At 33.9% G+C, this 21,911-nt stretch overlaps 1 pseudogene; it reads left to right on the top strand.

The window, feature by feature from the left end:
* The window catches only part of LOC145580817 (wall-associated receptor kinase 1-like), a 77,929-nt pseudogene that overhangs the window by 22,208 nt on the left and 33,810 nt on the right, over window positions 1–21,911 (top strand).

Genomic DNA, 21,911 nt, shown 5'->3' with positions numbered 1-21,911 from the left:
AAGTAGAATCTACAAGTTTGGAAGCAAAAGTTGCAACTTTACAAGTAGAAACTAGTATTTCACCACTAATAATTGGCTAGAATTAAATAAATGTTATTCATTCTTGCCATTATCAAAACACCATTCAATGATTAGTAATGACTAAACATCGAAGATTCAAAACGTGGAATAAATGTTATTCTATGCTTCTTTGAGTCATAATGTGTTTTGAATTGCTGAATAGGTTTAAAATTCTATATGATAGACATAATTAAACAATTTCTATATATATAAATTGTCTCTAATATGTCAATTAATTCGAATGAAAATGAAAATTGCATGTGGAAGATCCAAAGGGATGGACTTTCAATATCATTGGATTATGAATCCATTGATATATGTAATTATCATTCTAATTTGAAATTATGATTAAGTCACCATTTAGATAAATGATGATGCGAACTCGAGGTCGAATACATATCGATGTAAGAAAACCAAAGGTTCAAAGGCTAGAGGCGGACAATGAAACTTCATTTGTGATACGATCACTATTTATGCTTAGTTGAAGCATGGAAGTGAAAATTTTGAAAAGTTCAAAATGTTCAGTATGAAGTTCAGTACCAACTTGACAAGATAATGATTACACTACAATATGATTGTAATTGTGAAAATTTAAGTCGAGACATGTGCTTGGAAACACATTCAAAATATTGCGATATGATCGTAATAATGAGAATTTAAGCCAAGACATTGATAAACATCCAAGAGTTATAAAATCGTTTTACAACAAACTCCGAAAGAAAACCTTGTGAAGTGTTTACGTAGGAAGTTATCAATCTATATGAGATATAATTTGATAATGGATGTAAATTATCTATCTTCCAACCATTGTTCAAGGGATATACTTTTAAGAAAAGCTACAAAACTAAACAAACTACATACGTCAAGTCAAAAGTAGCAAAGACTTCATATGTGATATGGATAAGAAAAGTTCTTATTAAGTCCTTCTACAAAGCAAGGAATAAAACATGTATTAAACCGTTTGATGCACGTTCGATTCCTATATAGAGCACGGGGTACTACTACACAAACCATACTTAGCACAAAATGGTTGTTGCTCAAGTAGGTGCCCTTATGGAAATTGTTCCAAAAGGTCAAGTGGGAGTAGTGTAAATCTCAAAAGAGTTCGAGAAAAGCAACAAACAAACATGGTTCAAAACCTTGGTTGGTTCACCCTATGCTAAATATGCCTCCTCAAAAGGCAAGTGGGAGTATAAGAATCTCGAAAAGTTCGAGAGCCTTGAAAGAGTTCAAGAAAAGTGATTTCGAAAATCTCGAAGAAATTTGAGAAGTTATCGAATAACAGCAACAATATGAGCATGATTCACCTCATGTTACAAATGACAACGCGTGGTCTCATTATGTGTAATGGGATTAATAACCATGTGTCGAAGGTAGTACATTCCAAGTGCACATCCTCTATTGTCGTTTCTCATTGAAAACTAAACAAAGTTGTTGTATGAGTTTCAATTGTTGCGTAAAACCCACAAGGATGACTAGCATATGTAAAACTTAGTCAAAGAAATATGATTTCATATTGACTAAGAGTTCTAAAATATTTATTTTGGAACATGATGATTATGCAAGTAATAAAGATGATTTGACAAGTTATGACTCCAAGTGGTTTAAAAACCATGAAATCTAAAATAGATTCTAAGTCTGTAAGCAAGTGTATGACACTTGAATAATTTACCTAAATTGGGTGAAACCCATTGTAAGCAAAGCAGACAAGAAAGAAAAATGTTTTCTAACTAAAGCAAAGACTTGTTAAAGGATTCAACTAATTCATAGTATGACTATGATTACGATGAAACCTTTACATGTTGCAAAGATCTATTAAAGATATTTTAGTGATTTCTACCTTATGAGATTTGGTAGATGGATATCAAAACGCTTTCTTGAAATTGTTCATGAAAGAAGATTTGTATATGATACAATCAAAAGTTTGGAGATCCAATAATCCTAGGGATGCATAGAAGATCCATAATGGATTGAAGTTAGCATCAGGGAGTTAATGTTCTTAATTTTGTGAGTTAATCAAATCGTTTGACGTTCTCGTAAAATAAAGAAAAGGTCTTGTATGTACAAGATGTTTAGTGGGAGCTATGAAGTCTTCTTGGTCTAGTACAGAATGCAATTATTGAAGGATCAAGTAATGGCTAATGCATTTTATATGAAAATCTTGAAGAAGAAGATGAGTACATTTGGCATTCAAGATCTATATAGATAGGTCTCGAAGGATGTTTGAATTTTGGTTAAGAAGTTTATATTGATAAGATTCTTATAAGGTTCAACATTATATTGAAAAGAGTTTCAATCCCATGTGACATGGCACGTTGCTCAATGATTCAATACCTTGAGAAAGGTTGATGAAATTAAGACTTTGAGTGATGATCCTTATGCTATTCGCAAAGGATTCATCATGCATGCCATGGACTATACTCGACTATTTGATTCACGTGTTTTAAATAACAAGTGATGATAGATTTCAATCGAAATCCAATGTAACGTTGGAATACAAATTAGAAATTCCCAAGTTCATTCCTTGCGAAAGGGCGAAGGAAAATTCTTAGTGTATGGAGATGAAAATGATTATAAGATTTAGAAATTGCAAAGTTCATGTTTATGAGAATGTCTCATGAACTCTACTTACTAAACCCCTTCCATGACCAAGGTATGAGAGTCATACTAAGGTTCTTGGATTGAAGCAAGTTATGTAATTTTAGTTGTGTATGTTTTGAGAAAGCATATTACAAAAGTAAATACATTAGCTTGCAGAATTATGTTTATCAATTGAAACAAAGTTTCAATCTTATTTGATCGTGGTTTTAAGATTAAATAAAATGTCCAAAATAATTATGGATTGATGGGCTCATCAGGTTATCTATTTTAGAGACCTGGTGTATGAAACCCCACAGGTGAACAAAATCCACATATTATTTAAGTTCCTAGTTCGAAATCATTAAAGTGGACATAAATGATTTCAATGAATGGACTAGCATGTAAGATTGATTGGATAGCTCGGTTTCATGGGCTATAGGAGCATAGTGATAATGCTCGGTCAATCACATGGATATGCATGAATGATGCAGGATCGAACTATAGACCTACTTTGAAGTTCAAGTATAGAACTTCCGGATATATTAGTGGATTCCTTTGACATGAGTGGAACATTGGTTTCATTCAATGGATGATATAACTGTGGTACATTCAAACGTCTTCCCGTAACTGGAGATTATAAAGGGTGTTTCCCGGTTATTTTAGAAGTTGAGTGGGAGCTTTGGTTGCCATAAGATTGGATTGAGTCTACCTATTTAATTAGGAATGTGTCTTGGCCCCTTGAGGAGGGAGAATTCAGAAAATGCATGGCCGTGCTCAAATGGATTACGTAGTAATCATTTGTTTTGCAATTCTAACTCAGATTTCAAGAAAAGATTAGTAGATTAATATGATCACGACATAAGATGCAATCATATTATCAAATCGACACACATTGACTTAAGGAATTTGAATATTGCGCACTTGTCTCAGACAAGTGGGAGATTGAAGGAATTATGTCTTCGATAAGTGCAATTACTAGATATATCAAGGATCACTATTATGGAGATAATAAGTTCATTCTATTGGGGCGTCATCCTCTGTTGCTAGACTATGAGAGATGATCTTTGGGCTAGTCAAATAGCCCAAAGCCCTTTAGAATGGATCCTATATTGGTCACACAACAAGGGTATTGGGTTAAGCAAGTAAGAGGCCCATTAATGGGCCTCATGAGCAATTAACTAATCATGAATTGGATTGGGCTAGCATAGTTAGATTGGAATTAGGTTTTGGGCTTATGACATGGGCTCTTATTTAGAGATGAGATCTATAAATAAGATTCATGCCTAGGGTTTGTAAGAAGTAGTCATAATTCACACACTGTGAATTTTGACATCAAGGCAACCAATCCCAAAACCCTAATCCTCTCTCTAACTCACGGCTATCTCTCTCCTCCCCTCACGTTTGTACGGCCGCCCCTTAGGTGGTGGTTCGTGGTGGATATCGTGGTGGTTCTTGGTTAGCATGTCGCTCTTCTCCATAGAAGGTCAATTGAAGGTTTCAATTGCGACTAACTAGCATTAGTGGAGGTCTTAATCTGTGCCCGTGGACCAAGTAGAGGAATCACGCTTGGGGTTCTTTATCTCCTTTTGTTCTTGCTCGATCGCACGTGGAATCACGCTCCAAAGGTACAATTATTTGTGCTTTATGTGTTATGCATTAGATCCTTGGATTAGGTACTGTATGAATATGATTCATGTTTATTTCCGCTGCGTAGTACCTATAAACACCTACAATTTAATGTTAGGGTTTCTAATTTATTTAGCTTTGCGTTATATTTTTGTTGAATTACTTCTAAAATTGTTGATTACATTCGAGAATCGTTTTTCAATTCCCTAATTCAAGTTATTTAGGGTTTTGATTTCAATAAATTTTTCAATTTTTGATGGTTAATTATTTTTTTTTGTATTAATTCTCATATTCAACATGCAGTTGAATTTGGGATATCCATGGAGCTAATTTTGTCAAAGTTGACCAGGAGACTCTTCAATCTCATCCTTGTATCCATGTAGATACCTAGCTAATTGTGTCTCCCCAAAAACAAAACCCAATGATGAATATCTTTCACGTCATTGATTATTGAACAAGGTGAAATGTGAAAGAGACTTGTGAATGCTTCTGTTTTAACAAAAATATTTCTTTCTATTTTTGAAAATATTCCTTTTTGTACCCTATTTATGAAAAACATCCAGTCCAGTTTAGTTTGGTCCATGAGAAGGGTCCAATAATAGTGTGTTTAGATTGGGATCGAAAAGAGCTTTCCAACGATATATTATAAGCCCAATTCCGATGAATCATGAGGAAGTTATGGCCAAAATACTAAACTGGACTCAAATCGGATTTTACCTACGACCCAATGATCATGCGGAAGGTCCAAAGGTTTAATCCCATTCCTAAACTAATTAGGATTAATTATAATCTTCTATAAGTTTCTAAAAGATCTTAATTATCCTTTTTGAAAAGATAAGATCAAAGAGTTTGAAATTGAATAAAACTTTCCTTTTTTAAAACCTAATTCTATTCGAATTTAAAGATGTTCAAAGACATTCAGATATTATTTTTGTTCCTCATAATTTTCATCCAAATCTTATATGGCTGGATAGATCTTGAAATTATCTTTCCAATGATATATTATAATATTAATTCCGATCTATAACAAAAAAGATATGAAAGAAATACGAAACTCTATTCAAAACTGATACCTTTCTACTATTTCGGCCATATCTTTTTATCTACAAAATATTTTAATCTGATTCTAATTGGGTTGGAAAGTAGACTTCAAAAGCTTTCCAACAACATATTATATGAATTATTTCTGCTTCTGGATCAAAATATATTATAAAAACAAAATCTGCAAAAAATTATCTCATCGTGCCACGATAGCTCTGTCGCGCCGCGAAAGCTCTGTCGCTCTGCGAAAGCTCTGTCGCTCTGCGACAGAACCAATTTTATTCCGATTCGAATTCTGACTCTTTTCTATTGTTTTCGGACTACTTTTTCTATAAATAGGGTCGATATTCTCCGTTTTTAAATCATCAACAATCATTCACAATAATCAACAATCATCTATTCTCTTCTCTTTAAAAGCTAGAAGCTTATTCTTTCCTTCTCTCTTGATTTTCTAAGACTTGCCTTATCAAATACAAAATTCCTCCTTCACAAGACTTAGACACACCTAGCCAAGTTCGAAATTGCCTTCTCCCTAGACGTGAAAGGTTGATAATTTCTGAGGGTTCGGTCCCAAATCCCTATTTAAATTAATTGTTTGATTTAATATTTTCATTGAAGTTACTAACGTGTGTATTGTTTTGATAGAAAGAGATACGAGGTATCAAAGCAAGTATTTAATTACTTAATTATTCTTTTGATATAGAAATCATGCTTAAATTATATTAATTCCTAGTATCATTTTAGGATGTTATTTATTGCTTTCTATTATCATGTTTAGGTTGCTTCCTATTTCTTCTATCATGTTAGCATCATGTTAGGGATAAAGCTTTGATCTTTATTGTTAGTGACATGCTAGGATTTGTTATTAATCTTGTTAGTATCATACCTAGGATCTTGCCAATAATATTATTATGCTTTGATGAGATTGAGGTTATTATAATGATGATTTGTTGTATCAATATTATGTTGCTTTATCTTATTGTTATTGCTTAATCACGCCCTCTCTTGCAGGCTTAAAGGGAATTTGTACTTGTAATCACGCTTAATAAGATAATTAATAATCTTTTTTAGGCTAATGTGATTTTAATTCAAGTGATCGCCAATAATAGTTTTGTTTTTTCATTAATATTCAACCAACATAGATTAAACAGGTTTAGGGTTAACCTATTGATTGTATGTTAGTCAGAAAGTGCACATGAATATGAGAAGAATAAATTAGAGGCCTATTTTTAGGGCAGATTTAATCTCTTTTAGGTTAGATTTGTACCTTCATTCCCGAATATCCAGTCATGGTTTCACACCACTATGGAGTTAGCGATCTCATGGATCGTGAAGAGGTGTAACCTTCACCCTGTGAACGGTTTACAAGTTCCTAATGAAGGAATTATGTCTTCGTCATGTGCAATTACTAGATATATATAAATGAATCAAATTATGGAGATAATTAAGTTCGTACATTCGGGTCGTCATTATATCATAGCTAGAGGTACTAACGATCTTTGGGCTAGTAAAATAGGTCAAAGCCCAATTGGACGGATCCTATAAGATCACACAAAGGGCCTAGATCGAGCACGAGAGGACGAGGCCCATGATGGGCCTCATCCCCTATAATGGCCGGCCATATGGAGAGGATTGGAGGGTTTTGGGCTTCCTAACCCAGTCTAATTATAATGCGATTATATATAGACTAGTTGCCTGGGGTTTGCATGACACAGAATTCAATTGATCAGTAAGATCAAAAACCTGAGTTAGCAAACACGAGACCAAGCCCCTCAAACTTCCCTCTCTTTCACGGCTCTCTCTCCTTCCTCGGCGCCTCTTAAGGTGGTTCGTGGTGGTGGTGGTTTGTGGTGGTCGGTTAGTCCACTAAAGGTGGTGATCGCGATTTTCCCTTTCACTCAACCAATCTAGTATTGGTGGACGGCTCGTTCGAAGCTCGTTGACTAAGTAGAGGAGCAACGCTAGGGGCTCTATTCTCTCCCTGATTTTCCTATCAAATAGCTACGTGGAATTCACGCTTCAAAGGTATGATTATGTCTTGTGTGTTATGCATGCGATCTTGGGATTAGGTGCTTTAATGGATATGATTCATGATTTTCCGCTTCATAGTATCTATAAACTCTTACAGTTGTATCAGTTAGCCTCTTGCATGAACGCGCTAGATTATAATAATACGATTATTTGAAGTCCATTTTAATTTTATAATCAATTAAGAGGGAGAAATTAATTTAATTATGGTTCAATTATTATTTTAATGTGATTAAACTTTTGGAATTGATTGAATATGATTTAATTATGCTCAAATAGCCATGAAGAGGACCGAAATTTAGCCCTAAAGTATTCAAAAATTTTCGAACCCCCTAACCTTAATTTTCAAATTTTTCGAAAATCCCAGCCCTAAAATATAATTTTTGTGCTTGATTTTGATTTAATTCGAATTGTTTTATGTTTCACAATTTTAATCGGATTGATTTATGCATAAAAATGTTTTATGTATGTGTAGGGAATATTTCAAGCATTATGATAACCCCAAACTTGAACCCCACTGTGATCATACACGAAAGTACGGTGGCGTTCCAAAGGGAAAGACAAAGAGCAAAAAGAGTCGCCAACAAGTTTTAGGAACTTGTAAACCCAAAAGACAATCCAAAGGACCGTCAACTACTCCATAAGGTCTTGAACCAAACAGGGTCCGGGGATGAGGGTACGAATCCAATCTACAAAAGAAAGGACCCGCCCTATAAAATAGGCCTCTACTTTGTTCTGCTCGTATTCATGTGCGCTTTTCGAATAACATACAAACATTATATTAAACCTACCCTGTTTAATCTATGTTGGTTGAATATTAATGCACAAATAATACTATTATTGGCGATCACTTGAGTTAAAATCACATTAGCCTAAACCAAATTAATAATTATCTTATTAAGCGTGATTTCAAGTACAAATTCCCTTTAAACCTGCATAAAAGGCGTGATCAAGCAATAACAAAATATAATATCAAGCAACATAATAATAAACAATAATGAACAATAACAATGATGATAATAGCATGATAAGGCATAATAAAGCTTAAACGTAATAGCAAGATCCTAGGCATGATACTAACAAGATTAATAACAAATCATAGCATGTCACTAAGCAATAAAGATCAAAGCTTTAAACCTAACATGGTACTAACATGATATTAGAAAGAATAAAGGCATCCTAAACATGATACTAGAAAGCATAAAATAATCCTAACATGATACTAGAAAGCATTAAAAGCATCCTAACATGATACTAGGAATTATAAACAATAATAAGCATGCAATCTACATTGTGAAAGAAATAGGGAGTAAGCTAATCTACTTACTTTGAAGCCTCGTACCTCTTTCTAATAACAAAATACACAAGTTAGTAAACTTCAATGAAAATAATAAAGAATAATTAAAGAATTAAATTGAAATCAAATTAAATAAAGTTTTAGACTAGTTTTGGACCAAACCCTCAGAAATTATCAAACCTTGCACGTCTAGGGCGAAGGCAACTTCGAACTTGGCTAAGAGATTCAAGATCTTGTGAATGCGGAATATTGTGTTTGAAAAACTAGTTTAGAAAGAAAGGGAGAAAGAAAGCATATATTGCTTAGAGAGAGAATAGAGAGAATTGATAGTAAGAATTGATGAAAGTTGATGAAAGTTGATTAGAGAATTGGGAGAATTGATGAAAGATGATGAGAGTTGATGATGATTAAAAACAGAGGTTCGGACCCTATTTATAAGAAAACAGTCCAGGAAATCATAGAATTTGATAAGGAATAAAACTCCACTCTGTCGCTAATCAAACCGACCTTGTCGCCAAAGATTTATCTTGTCTCCAGGCGACAGAGTCTGTCGCGAGGCGACAAAACTGTCGTTTGGCGACAGAGACAGTTTTTGCGGATTTTGTTTTTATCATATCTTTTGATCTAGAAGTCCAAATAAGTCATATAATATGTCGTTGGAAAGCTCTTGAAGTGTACTTTCTAATGCAATTAGAATCAGATTAAAATCTTTTTTAGATAAAAAGATATGGCCGAAATAGTGAAAGGGTGTCAGCTTTGGATAGAGTTTTGTATATCTTTAATATCTTTTTCGTTATAGCTCCGATTTATTATTATAATATATCATTGGAAAGATAATTTCAATATCTATCCAACCATATAAAATTTGGATAAAAAATATGAGGCACGAAAATAATATCTGACTATCTTTGAACATGTTTAAATCCGAATAGAATTAGGAAAGTTTTAAAAAAGGAAAGTTTATATTCAAATCAAATTCTATGATTTTATCTTTTCAAAAAAGGATAATTAAGATATTTTAGAAACTTATAGAAGATTCTAAGCAATCCTAATTAGTTTAGGAATAGGATTAAACCTTTGGACCCTCCACATGATCATTGGGTCGTAGGTAAAATCCGGTTTGGGCCCAGTTTAGTATTTTGGCCATAACTTCCTCATTATTCATCGGAATTGGGCTTATAATATATCGTTGGAAAGGTCTTTTCAAGCCCCATCCATCTACACCATTATTGGACCCTTATCATGGACCAAAATAAACTGAATTGGACGTTTTCAAATAAATAAAGTCATTTTCAAAAACAGAGAGAAAAGAATTTAATTAAAACTAAACCGCAACACTTGGCTTTCAAATCACTTTCACCTAATTCGATAATAACACAACGTGCAAGGCATTCATCACTGGGTTTGGTTTTGGGGAGACACAAATGGGTGTCTACAGTATGATCATCGATTTAATTTTAAGAGTTAGAATTAAATTGGGATTAATTTTATGTTGAACCCTAAATTTAATATTGAATGATGATGATTTAATTTTAATTTGTGGACTGATTTAATTTAATTTTTATAAAATTTATTTTAATTAAATTAAAAACAACAAAAAAAAAATTTAATAGCCGACAGCTGCGGCTGGGTGGTGCAGCCACGACGGCTGCCAACCTGTTGGCAGTCCAAGAGGGAAAGGGAAGGGAGGGTGGTGGTCCATGGTGGCTGGGCAGCAGCTGTGCAAGTGTTGCACGCTACTGCCGTGGTGCCACTGCTACTGCTCGCTGCTGTCCTTTGCGGCAGTGGCTACTGTCGGCAGCCAGCCACCGTGGTTAGCTTCGGCTAGCCAACCACGGTGGGCGGCGAGGTGGCGGTAGTTTTTCAAAAAAAAAAAATTAATTATTTTATTTTAAAAATATTTTAAGATAAATATGATTTATTTTGGGATAAAATAAAATCTTTGAAATATAATCTTTTGATTTGAAATAAAAATATTTTATTTAGGATAAAATCAAATCTTACAAAAGTTGTTAAATTTGATATTATCCATATTTAAAGTTGTTAAATTGGTAATTATCCATAATTAAGTGGTTAATTTTGGATAAGATTGATTAGGATATTATGAGCATATTCCAAAAGGATAATAATTTATTTAAATAATGTGATTATCCCATAATTACATTAGGATATAATTGATTTAAAATTATTTGATTGGCTAGTAATTATGATAGAATCTCCTAAGTTTGTTAGAATAATCATGGAAGATTAAATATGATTTATCTTTCTAGATTAAAATAAGATTTGATTCTATCTCATACCTAAATTAAAATATATGATATTTTATAATTGGTCATGAATAATAGACGATATTATCTAATTATGATTTAAAATATGAGATATTTTAGGAAATGCATTGCCTTAATTATGAACATTCGATGTTGTAGTTTAAACAAGCATGTTGAGTGATTTATTATATGACACTTTTATAATATATGATATTATGTTGCTATATATAGACTAGTATGGCCCATAGATTCTAAATACGATCTGAGTATCGTGATGTATTTATGTAATCTAAATACGGTCTGCGTACCGTTAAGTATTTTTGTAACTTTTATTTAAAGTAAATAGATTAGTTATTTAAAAAGTGTTAGTCCAAAGAAGCTCATGAAGTGAAGGCCCAAAGAAGTAAGGTGGATGGAGATCCATGATGATTCAAGTGGGAGCTTTACTTTTCTAGTTTTCTTAGGACTAAGGGGCCATACTATGTCATGTTTTATTGCATTAGTAGATTATGCATGTTAGATTTTATTTATGTTGATTGATGATGCGCTAGAGTTCACTATATAATCACAACATAATAAATCTAGGTCCCAGTAATATTGAGATTGATTTTCCAATTAAAAACCCAATAAGCCTTTGATATTTATGATAGGTCATGCCAAAGCTGGGTGTCATTTTATATCTTGGGAGAGTTGGGGTAAATCAAGTTTTACAATTTTAATTGGTTGTGCTCAACAAGGTTACCTAATTAAAGAGTTTAGAACCTTGAAGCAAAGGGTAATAATTAAACATATGATGATTAATTATTCAACCAAGAGTTACAAGATTTGTATTCAGTAAAGAGTTTACTCACCTTGAAAATGTAATGGTTGATGGTAGGGCCAAAGTCCGGTCAATTATTACACGAATAAAGGGTCTTGGAATCAATTAAAATTTAATTGGGATCATTTAATATTGAATAAAGTGCTTTTAAAGTTACCTAATTAATTCGTTTATGGTACTTTAGTTGTTAAATTAAACATAATTATTAAACTTTGCCTTATTTTGACAAAGATGGGTAGCCGTAATCACAATGACAACAACATTTACAATTTGCGACCATTCCTTGAGAAGGATACGTTGACAGGAGAAAACTTTTCCACTTGGGAAAGGATGCTAAGGCTTGCTTTGAAATCTGAAGGTAGAGAGGATGTCATTGACACCCCATTGCCAGGACCTTTGCCAGAAAATGCAACTGTGGCAGAGATCAGGAAGCACAAGGAAACTCATGAGAGAGTTGTGCCTATCACTTGCTTAATGATTGCTACCATGGAGCCTAGTCTTCAAAAGCGTTTTGAGGATCAGGATGCGTATACAATCATTCAAGAACTCAAAGCCTTATTTAAGAAACAAGCAAGAGTTGAAAGATACGAGCTTCATCGTGAAATTCTAGACTATAAGATGGAGCAAGGTACCACAGTTCATGATCATGTTTTCAAAATGATCGGCATTATTCAAAATATGGAGAAACTGGGGCACCCATATAGTGATGAGATGGCAACAGACATCATTCTCCATTCACTTCCTGAAACTTTCAACCAATTTATCATGAACTTTAACATGTCTGATGCTACGAAGACCATGAATGAGTTGCATGCTATGTTAGTTAGTGCCGAGAAGCAAATCCCTAAAGAACCTAAGAAAGAGGTTCTCATGGTTCAAAAGGGAAAGGGGTTCAAGAAGAAGGGGTAGAAGGCTAAGGGCTATGGCAAGTCAGTTGCTAAAGCTCCTGAAAAGCCTAAAGCGACTCCAAAACCCAAGACTGCAAATGAAAGTGAATGCTTTTACTGTAAGAAGAAAGGGCATTGGAAGCGCAACTGCCAGAAATACCTTGACTTCCTAAAGAAGAATGGAGCATCAACCTCAAGTATCTTGTTATAAATATTTTAACTTTCACTTAGGTATGTGATACCAAGTTGCAGTGTTTAACATTATTAATGTTGGACAGGAACTGCAAACAAGTGAAGCTAGCATGGGAAATGGAGCTAAAAGGTGCACTAGAAGTGTTCGAGTGACCAAGAAAGCTTCATAGTTTTATTTCTGATTAGTTTATCATGATTTTAGAACAATTTCCAATTTTGGATGAGACAATTTTCAGTTTTGGTTTGAATACTGATTCGTTTTTTACTTGGCATGGACAAGTGTTGATCCATTACTAAGGTAATAAAAATTGTTTTCATTTATGCTAGATATGAGTTAATTTTGTTTATGACATAGATAAAAGTAAATTGCAAAAGCAAAATTAGATGATTCAAAGAAAACTTACTTATAACAAAGTAAGGTTAGGTCACATAAACCATTTACACATCCAAAATAACAATTGGATGGACTCTAATTCTTATTTAATTATGAATCACTTGAGAATTAAAAGTCATGCTTGATAAAGGTGAAATGACCAAGTCGCCTTTTAGTTGAAGGGTGAAAGAGCTAATGACCTTTTGGAACTCATACATATGATGTGTGTGGACCATAATTTCAAGAATTAGCAAAGAGATTTAACTATTTCATTGCTTTTACTAACGATTTAAGTAACTATATTGATAATTACTTAATGAAGTAAAGCTTGGAATCATTGAAAAGTTCAAGAATTCCAAAATGAAATGTAAAATCAGTTTAAGACAAATAATTTAACACCACAATATGATTGTTGTGATAGATATTTAACTCAAAATCAATGATCATCTAAAAGAATTGTTGAATTAATTCACAATCCAGAAACATTACAATTAAAAATGTATGTTTAAAGAAGGAATCAAACTTTGCTTGGCATGGTTTGATCCCAGATTAGCTTTGATGATTTACAAATATCGTTTTGAGGATATACATTAGAACAACAATTGCGAATATACTAAACATAAACTCAACCAAAGCAATTAAAGAGACATCATAAAAGTTATGATTTGGAAATGTTCCAAAATTTGCCTTTTCTAAACAAGATTAAGGGTTATGAAATCGATGTACAATGTTTACAAAGATGACATAATAAACCCTAAATCAAGTAAATAGTTCTCCATGGGTTTTCCCATGGAAACTAAGAGGTATTATTCCTATAATCGCGTAGATAACAAAATGTTTATTGCTCGCGATAATGTCTTTATAGAAAGAAATCTCTTCCTACAAAGCCAAGTGGGAGTAAAATTAGATCTCGATGAGATCGAGACGAGCAACAAATGGATGTGGATAGTACTACATCAGAGACGAAGGCGTATGAAATCAACTAATTTGATAAATCATATGTCGAAGCAAGCTAATTCAACTACCGAGGCTTCTATCATCCTACTTGAATGAAAGACTTCAAAAAGTTGGAGAGAATAATTCTATTGTTGCTCATACCTATCGTAGGTTACTTAGGATCAAAACAAACAGTTTGTTGAAATTCTGAGGAAAGATGGATTCTAAAATTTTCCTATTGGAATGGTTAGAACGTATACCCTACAAGCAAGCTTTGGGTAAGTGTCAACTCAAGAAGTGGCTTAAGGCCATGAAATCCAGAATGGACTCCATGTCTGTAAAGATGTGTTAGTCCATGATGGTCTTACAAATGGGGTCAAACCTATTAGTTGCGTAAGCCTATTTGGATTCTTCTAGTGATTGTTGATTTTGATTACAAAGTTTAGAATTGGATATCAAGATCACCTTCTTAAAATGTTCTTGATGGAGGATATGTATATGATACAACCTAAAAGTTTTGAAATCCAGAAATCCTAGAAAGTTTTGCAAAATTCAGAAATTTATTTAATGGATTGAAGTAAGCATCGGGGAGTTGGAACGTTTGTTTCAATTAGGCAATCAAACAGTTTAATTTCCTAAAAAGAACGAAAAGGAAATCTTGTAGAGATAAGAAGTTTAGTGGGAGCAATTGGTCTTCTTAGTCTTGTATGTAGATGACATACAATTCATTAGAAATGACATATCAATGCTTGAATAAGTCAAGCAGTGGTTAAAGAGTTGTTTCCATATGAAAGACTTAGGAGATGTTAAGTACATATTGGGAATCAAGATCCACGAAGTGAATCTTGAAGAATGGACAACATTGAGAGACTTATGTTGATAAGGATCTTGACAAGTTCATGAAGTAAGACTTTAAGAGAGGATATCTTCCCATGTTTCATGGTATTACACTCAGAAAACTCAGTGATTTCAAAAACTAGTAGAGTTGAGTTGTATGGATAGTTTACCTCATGCTTTTGCAAAAGGGTCCATTATATGTGCCATGATATGTACAAAGTAAGATGTTACATATGAGTTGTGCATGTGTAACAGGTTTCAATTAAATTCAGAATAAGCATACTGAAAGTTACCAAGAACAAATCCTTGAGTATTTGAGAAGCACTAGAGGAATTTTTCTAGTTTATGGTGTTAAGAGTGAACAAGTTGTCAAAAGGTTATATGGATGCAAGTTTCCAAACATGCAAGATGACTTTAAATGTTGATCTAGATACATTTTTTGTCTGAATGGAGAAGTACAGTAAGCTTGAAAAGTTCAAAGCAGAATGCTGTTGCATACTCAATGTCAGAATATGTGTATTTAGCTACAGTAAGAGTAGTTAAAGAGGAGGTTTGGATCAAATTGTCTTGTGACAAAAAGGACACCTTTGCCAAAACAAAGGAGCCAGGGTCACATCACAAATCCAAACAAATAGATATGAGATATCACCTCGTTTATGAGATCAATGACAAGCGGGATGTCATGATCTGCAAAGTTTTATTATGAGTGAGAAATCACTAAACCCCTTCCATAGACTAAGATATGAGAGTCATATTAAAGTCTTGGATTGTAGCAAATTATATTAATTTAAGTTGTGTATGTTTTGAGAAAACATATTACATAAGGAATGGATATATTTGCAGAATTATGTTTAAAATAGAAATATTATTTCTCTTATTTAATTATGGTTTTGGAATTAAATAAAATGTCCAAAATAATTATGAATTGATGGGCTCATCAGGTTGATGATCTGGTGAATGAAACCCCACAAGTGAACAAAATTCATATATTATTTAAGTTCCTAGTTCGAAATCATTAAAGTGGACATAAATGATTTCAATAAATGGACTAGCATGTAAGATTGATTGGATAGCACAGTTTCATGGGCTATAGGGGCATAGTGATGCTCGCTTAATCACTTTAATATGCATGAATGATGCATGATCGAACTATTGACCTACTTTGAAGTTCAAGTATAGAGATTCCGGATATATTAGTGGATTCCTTTGACATGAGTGGAACATTGATTCTATTCATTGATTGATTTAACTGTGGTACATTCAAACGTCTACCCGTTATTGGAGGCTATAAAGGATGTTTCCTGGTTATTTCAAAGGTTGAGTGGGAGCCTTGTTGTCACAAGATTGGATTGAGTCTACCTATTAAATTAGGGAATGTGTCATGGCCGCTTGAAGAAAGAGAATTCAGAAAATATGTGGTCGCGTTCAAATGTATTACTCAGTAATCATTTGGTTTTGTAATTCTAACTCAGATTTCAAGAAACGATTTGTAGATTAATATGATCTTGACATGTGATGCAATCATATTATCAAATCGACGCATATTAACTTAAGGAATTTGAATATTGCATACTTGTCTTAGACAAGTGGGAGATTGAAGGAATTATGTCTTCGTCATGTGCAATTACTAGATATATAAATGGATCAAATTATGGAAATAATTAAGTTCGTACATTTGGGTCGTCGTTATATCATAGCTAGAGGTACTAACGATCTTTGGGCTAGTAAAATAGGCCAAAGCCCAATTGGATGGATCCTATAAGGTCATACAAAGGGCCTAGATCAAGCACGAGAGGACGAGGCCCATGATGGGCCTCATCCCCTGTAGTGACCGGCCATATGGAGAGGATTGGAGGGTTTTTGGCTTCCTAACCTAGTCTAATTATAATGTGATTATATATAGACTAGTTGCTTGGGGTTTGCATGGCACATAATTCAATTGATCAATAAGATCAAAAACCTGAGTTAGCAAACACGAGACCAAGCCCCTCAAACTTCCCTCTCTTTCACGGCTCTCTCTCCTTCCTCGGTGCCTCTCAAGGTGGTTCGTGGTGGTCGGTTAGTCCATTAAAGGTGGTGATCGTGATTTTCCCTTTCACTCGACCAATCTAGTATTGGTGGACGGCTCGTTCGAAGCTCGTGGACTAAGTAGAGGAGCAACTCTTGGGGCTCTATTCTCTCCCTGATTTGCCTGTCAAATAGCTACGTGGAATTCACTCTTCAAAGGTATGGTTATGTGTCTTGTGTGTTATGCATGCGATTTTGGGATTAGGTGCTTTAATGAATATGATTCATGATTTTCCGCTTCATATTACCTATAAACTCTTACACCTAAAACTTGTTGGCGACTCTTTTACCCTAGCTTCCTTCCCTTTGGACGCCACCATGCTTAAGTGTATGATCACAATGGGGCTTAAGTGTGGGATGCTTGAAATATTCCCTACAATCCCTTTTTCTCTTTATTCTCAATTTAATTGTTTAGGGTTCGTTTGGCATTGCTGTGGTTTTCTGTTTTTTGGTTTTTTGTTTTTTAAAAGTATATGAAATATGTCCCATAATGAATCAAAAATTATATAAACTTATTATAATCATGATAATTTTGAAAACTGACAACAGAAAAGTGAAAACACATTTTCCTTGTTTTCTGTTTTTGGTTTTGGTTTTAAAAAAAAATAGGAAACTGAAAATAAAAAATGATGCCAAACAAGCCCTTAATTTCTTGATTTGCTGTTTTTTTTTTTTTTTTTTTTTTTTTTTTGGGGGGGGGGGGGGGGGTTTAACTTAAATTTTAATTTTCTTAGGGTTGATGTTATGGAAGACTTGAAAGTGTTGTGTTGTGGAGAATTTCTGATTTGGATATTAGAATTTAACTGTTAAATGGGTTTGTAGGCTGCTTCTCAAGTTCATGGAGATCAATTTGTTGCTGGGTTCGCTGATGGCTCAGTCAGAATCTTTGACATTAGAACACCTGAAATGTGAGCTCATTAGGGGTCTTCTATTGTCTTTTATTGCTTATGAATTGCATTGTATGTAGTTGAAGCTATACATATTGCTAGCTTGCCTTGTCATACTTTTGCTTTTCTTGGGTTTGAATTGACTTGATTAGTGCATCTGAAATGTTAATAATGTTGCTACTTTGTGGAAGACTTAAATAAGGGTATTGTGTGATTGAGGTTGTAGTGATGAAGATGTGGATTTTGATTGTTTTGGTTGTATTAATGATTTTGCTACTCATATTAGTTGTGGTTATGTTGTGATGAGCTCCGTGAATATAGTGAACATGTTGTTAATTGATTTTTTTTTTTTTTTTTTTTTTTTTTTTTTTTTTTGTGGGTACTCTAAATTTTTTGTCTGGGTGAAATTATATATAAAGTTGGTGGATTGATTGGTATAATAATTGATTGTGCTTTGTTCTTGATGTGTTAATTGAGGTTCTCTGTATTAGGATGGATTTTTAGAGTTGCATTTGTTTTCTTTGCATGAGCTCTTATATTAGTCTTCTTTTTTAGTTTCTTGAATTATATAGAGTTGGTTTGATTATGCTTTGATTATTTTTTATGCTATTTATATTTAGAGTAAATGACTAATTAGAAGGGGAAATGGGTAATTAGAGTGTGAATTTCTATTTGTCTCTCGAGCTATCTGATTGTGGTAATCTATACTATATACTAAAGTAATCACCAGGAATATTCTAGAATTACACGTGTCACGTTTACATTAAAAAATTTCCCTCCAAAAACTTTTAATTTTTTTAAAAATTATTTTTCTTAGAAAAAAAAACACAATTGATGAAAAAATAAAATAAACAATCTTTTTCCAAAAAAGAATAAAAAATATATATAGCCTAAATAATAGAACAATAACAATAAATTAAAATAAATAAAATATTTAAAATATACACAATCTCTAAACAAATACAAACTTATAATAATATATAAATGTAATTTTTTTCCTGTGAATATCCGAGCATTGTTCGGACAAAGAACTAGTTATAACTCTACTATGCCTTCTGCACACCGTGATACTTTGTTAACATGACTAGGGTGACAAGGCACGGGTCATACAAACTCACCTATTTGTGACAAGGCACGGGTTTCTCGTATTCTTTTTTCCCTCTTAGTTCTTTGAGTTCTATCCTTTATTTGAGTTATTTCCATGGTTTGTTGAACTATTTTTGTTGGCTTTATGTAGGGAACTTCGATTATTTTGTGTTACTTTCTTACATTTCAATCTTGAGTAATCGTTGAAATGTTTCTTGATATCTTGAATGATTTGAGTGATTTTTACACTGCTGGCGGCTGGCCTATGTAATTTGAGTATGATTTATTTGGGTCTATTAAAAAATACAACTTTATTGCGGTGAATTTGAGTATGTAATTCAAGGGCTCTTTAATAACGTTTCCTCGGTGAATTAGCATTTAAGCGAATTAATTTTCTGTAGTCAAAGTTAATGTATTGGGTAATTAATGATGATTTGAATTGAAACGATGTCGTTTTGTCTACCAAGAAAGATCAGGAGGATAAGGGGGATGATTGTTCTTTTACCAATTTGCTTACAGTGCCTACTGTTTTAACCCTTGCTCGTGTTGCTGCCATTCCTGTTTTTATTGGAAGTATGATGTTTTATTTTGTTTTTTGGTTTTTGTTTGGTTATGAATCTGATGGGGTTTTTGATTTGTTGTGGAATTAGTTTTGTTTGTTGGGTTTCGGGGATTGGGATTGGGATTGGGATTGGGATTGGTCTAATTGGAATTGGGATTTTGTAGGTTTTCATTGAATTATTGTAATTTAATCTTATAATGTGGAACTTTGATGGGTTTTTGTAATATGGTTGATTTTGGATTATGAGTTTAATTTGGGTGTTTTTATTTATGTTTGTTGATTGGTTTGTTTTCATTATGAATTTTGCTAGTTTAGTGAGCTAGTAATAAAAAAAAAAAAAAAAAAGGTGTATTTTTGTTGGGATTCTAGGTTGCTTATGTTAGAGTTTAAGTTTTTGTAGTATGTTGTTCGAAAATTGAACTAAATATGGTTTTTTTTTGGGGCATAGTAAATCTCAAACCTTTGTTTTGTGTAGGGTGATCCATCTCTTGATATTGCTAAGATATTGTGCTGATTTTTCTTGGTGGAATTTGGGACTCTTTAGGAAAGTGTCGTGCTTTTTTTTTTTTTGTAAGAAACTAGGAATTTCATACAAAAACATTTGAATTGATCTTAATGGGAAGATAGGTGCCCATATCCTGGACTCCCCCGTTCTTCCTTGGGACTTGGATACAAAAAAAGTTGTAGAATGTTTGAATTATTGGGGTTAATTAACATCTTCTATGTGAAGAATAAAGAGTTGCTCTTGTTTTTTCTCATTAGTATCGGAGCTACTTCTAGATTGTTGATGTTGTGCAGTTTGATTTAATCACAACTCGAACTCTAAGGCAGTTATAAAAAGGTTGTTTTTAATGGTGATAATGGTACTTGTTTATGCTAATTTTCGTTAGGTGGGATTGAATATCAAAATCTAGGCTACGAATCAACTAAATAAAATCGGAAGCAAGTAATAACGAAAGCAATAAAACGACACAAGGAATTGTTGACGCGGAAAACCCAATGAAGGTAAAAACCGCGGGTAGAATGAGGATCTACCAAACTTTCACTATGGCAAAAATGTATAACCTGCGTACAATAGGCGTGTTTAGCTTAAGAGTTACTAGGTTGCAATGTCCCGATATTCGTAGGTGTCCCCCCCTTTATATACAAACGTCCCAATTCTCAATTGTAGCCGTTGCTTTGGAGATGGAATTCCCATCCTTGATTCTCGGAATTCAGTTAATGAAATATACTCTCTGCTTTGATTTTCAACGGACTGGAGAAGGATGAATGAGACCAAGTCTTCTTGCTTATCTTCTTGCGGAAAAATAGGAATGCTGGTAAGCAGCTTCGTCCTTCGTCCTTGACGAAGAGTCGTCGTCGCCTGACCTCGCTCTGACTGTCGTTGACTTACATATATGAATTTCTACCCATAACAATTTGCCCCTAATTGCTAAATGTGAATTGCCACATACACGTTTGGCAATTAAAAAATAAACAAACAACAAAAGCATAAAAGAAACAAGGAAAATCAAAGAATACACACAAACGTGGGTTTACTTGGGGGCGTTTCCGTCATTTCGTGTGGAAGCACATTCTCCTATGAGCAGTTACTCCCTTCTCCACTTTCTCACTCTAAACGTCGCTTCCCTGCCTTAATTACTGCAGCACGCTTCCTCCTTCCCCAAATTTCTACACCATTTCTTCTTCTTTTCTTTGCTTTTTCTTTCTCTTTGGCACAGAATTCTTCCGGTGGTAGCGTGCGGCGGCGATTCAGAGCTTTCAGGTGTCTTCCTTTGTTAGGTAATTTCTTCAACTTACTTTCTTTGTTTGTTAATTTCTTGGGCGAAATGTCGGGCAAAATCCCCAAAACTAGAACTAGGTTTTCCCTTCGTATTGTTGAAAAAAGAGAGACGGTTCCTCCGCAGACCAAATCGATGGCCCAATCAAGGTCACCCATGGCGCCGGATATGAGAAACGATTTTATCAAGATGGCGGGTTTTCCCGACACAACCTTTGCACACATTCCGGGCCCTGGTCAGACAGTGAACGACTGCCCGAAAGGTTTCGTGGTGTTCTATAGGTATCCATTTGAACAGACGGGGATCACATATCCTTTCCCGCCTTTGGTGAGGTCATTTTTGGAGGTTTTAGGTATCAGTCCGGGTCAATTGATGCCTTCGGGTTGGAGAATTATTTCTCTGATTGCAGAAAAGACCAAAGATTGGGAGGAACCTTTCACATTGTCGGACTTAGCTATAGGATATGAGATGAAAATGGGGGAAGATGGGTTCGTCAGTTTGACCAAGAAAGGGAGTAGGTTAGTTTTGAACACGGACGTGAATGATAGGGGATGGAAGAAGTGGTTTCTTTTTGTAAAGAAAGT

The sequence above is a fragment of the Chenopodium album genome, chromosome 15 (genome assembly GCF_948465745.1).
Source record: "Chenopodium album chromosome 15, dcCheAlbu1.1, whole genome shotgun sequence".
NCBI lineage: Eukaryota > Viridiplantae > Streptophyta > Magnoliopsida > Caryophyllales > Amaranthaceae > Chenopodium > Chenopodium album.
The sequence above is the reverse complement of the archived record's forward strand: the minus strand, read 5'-3'. Positions and strand labels throughout refer to the sequence as shown.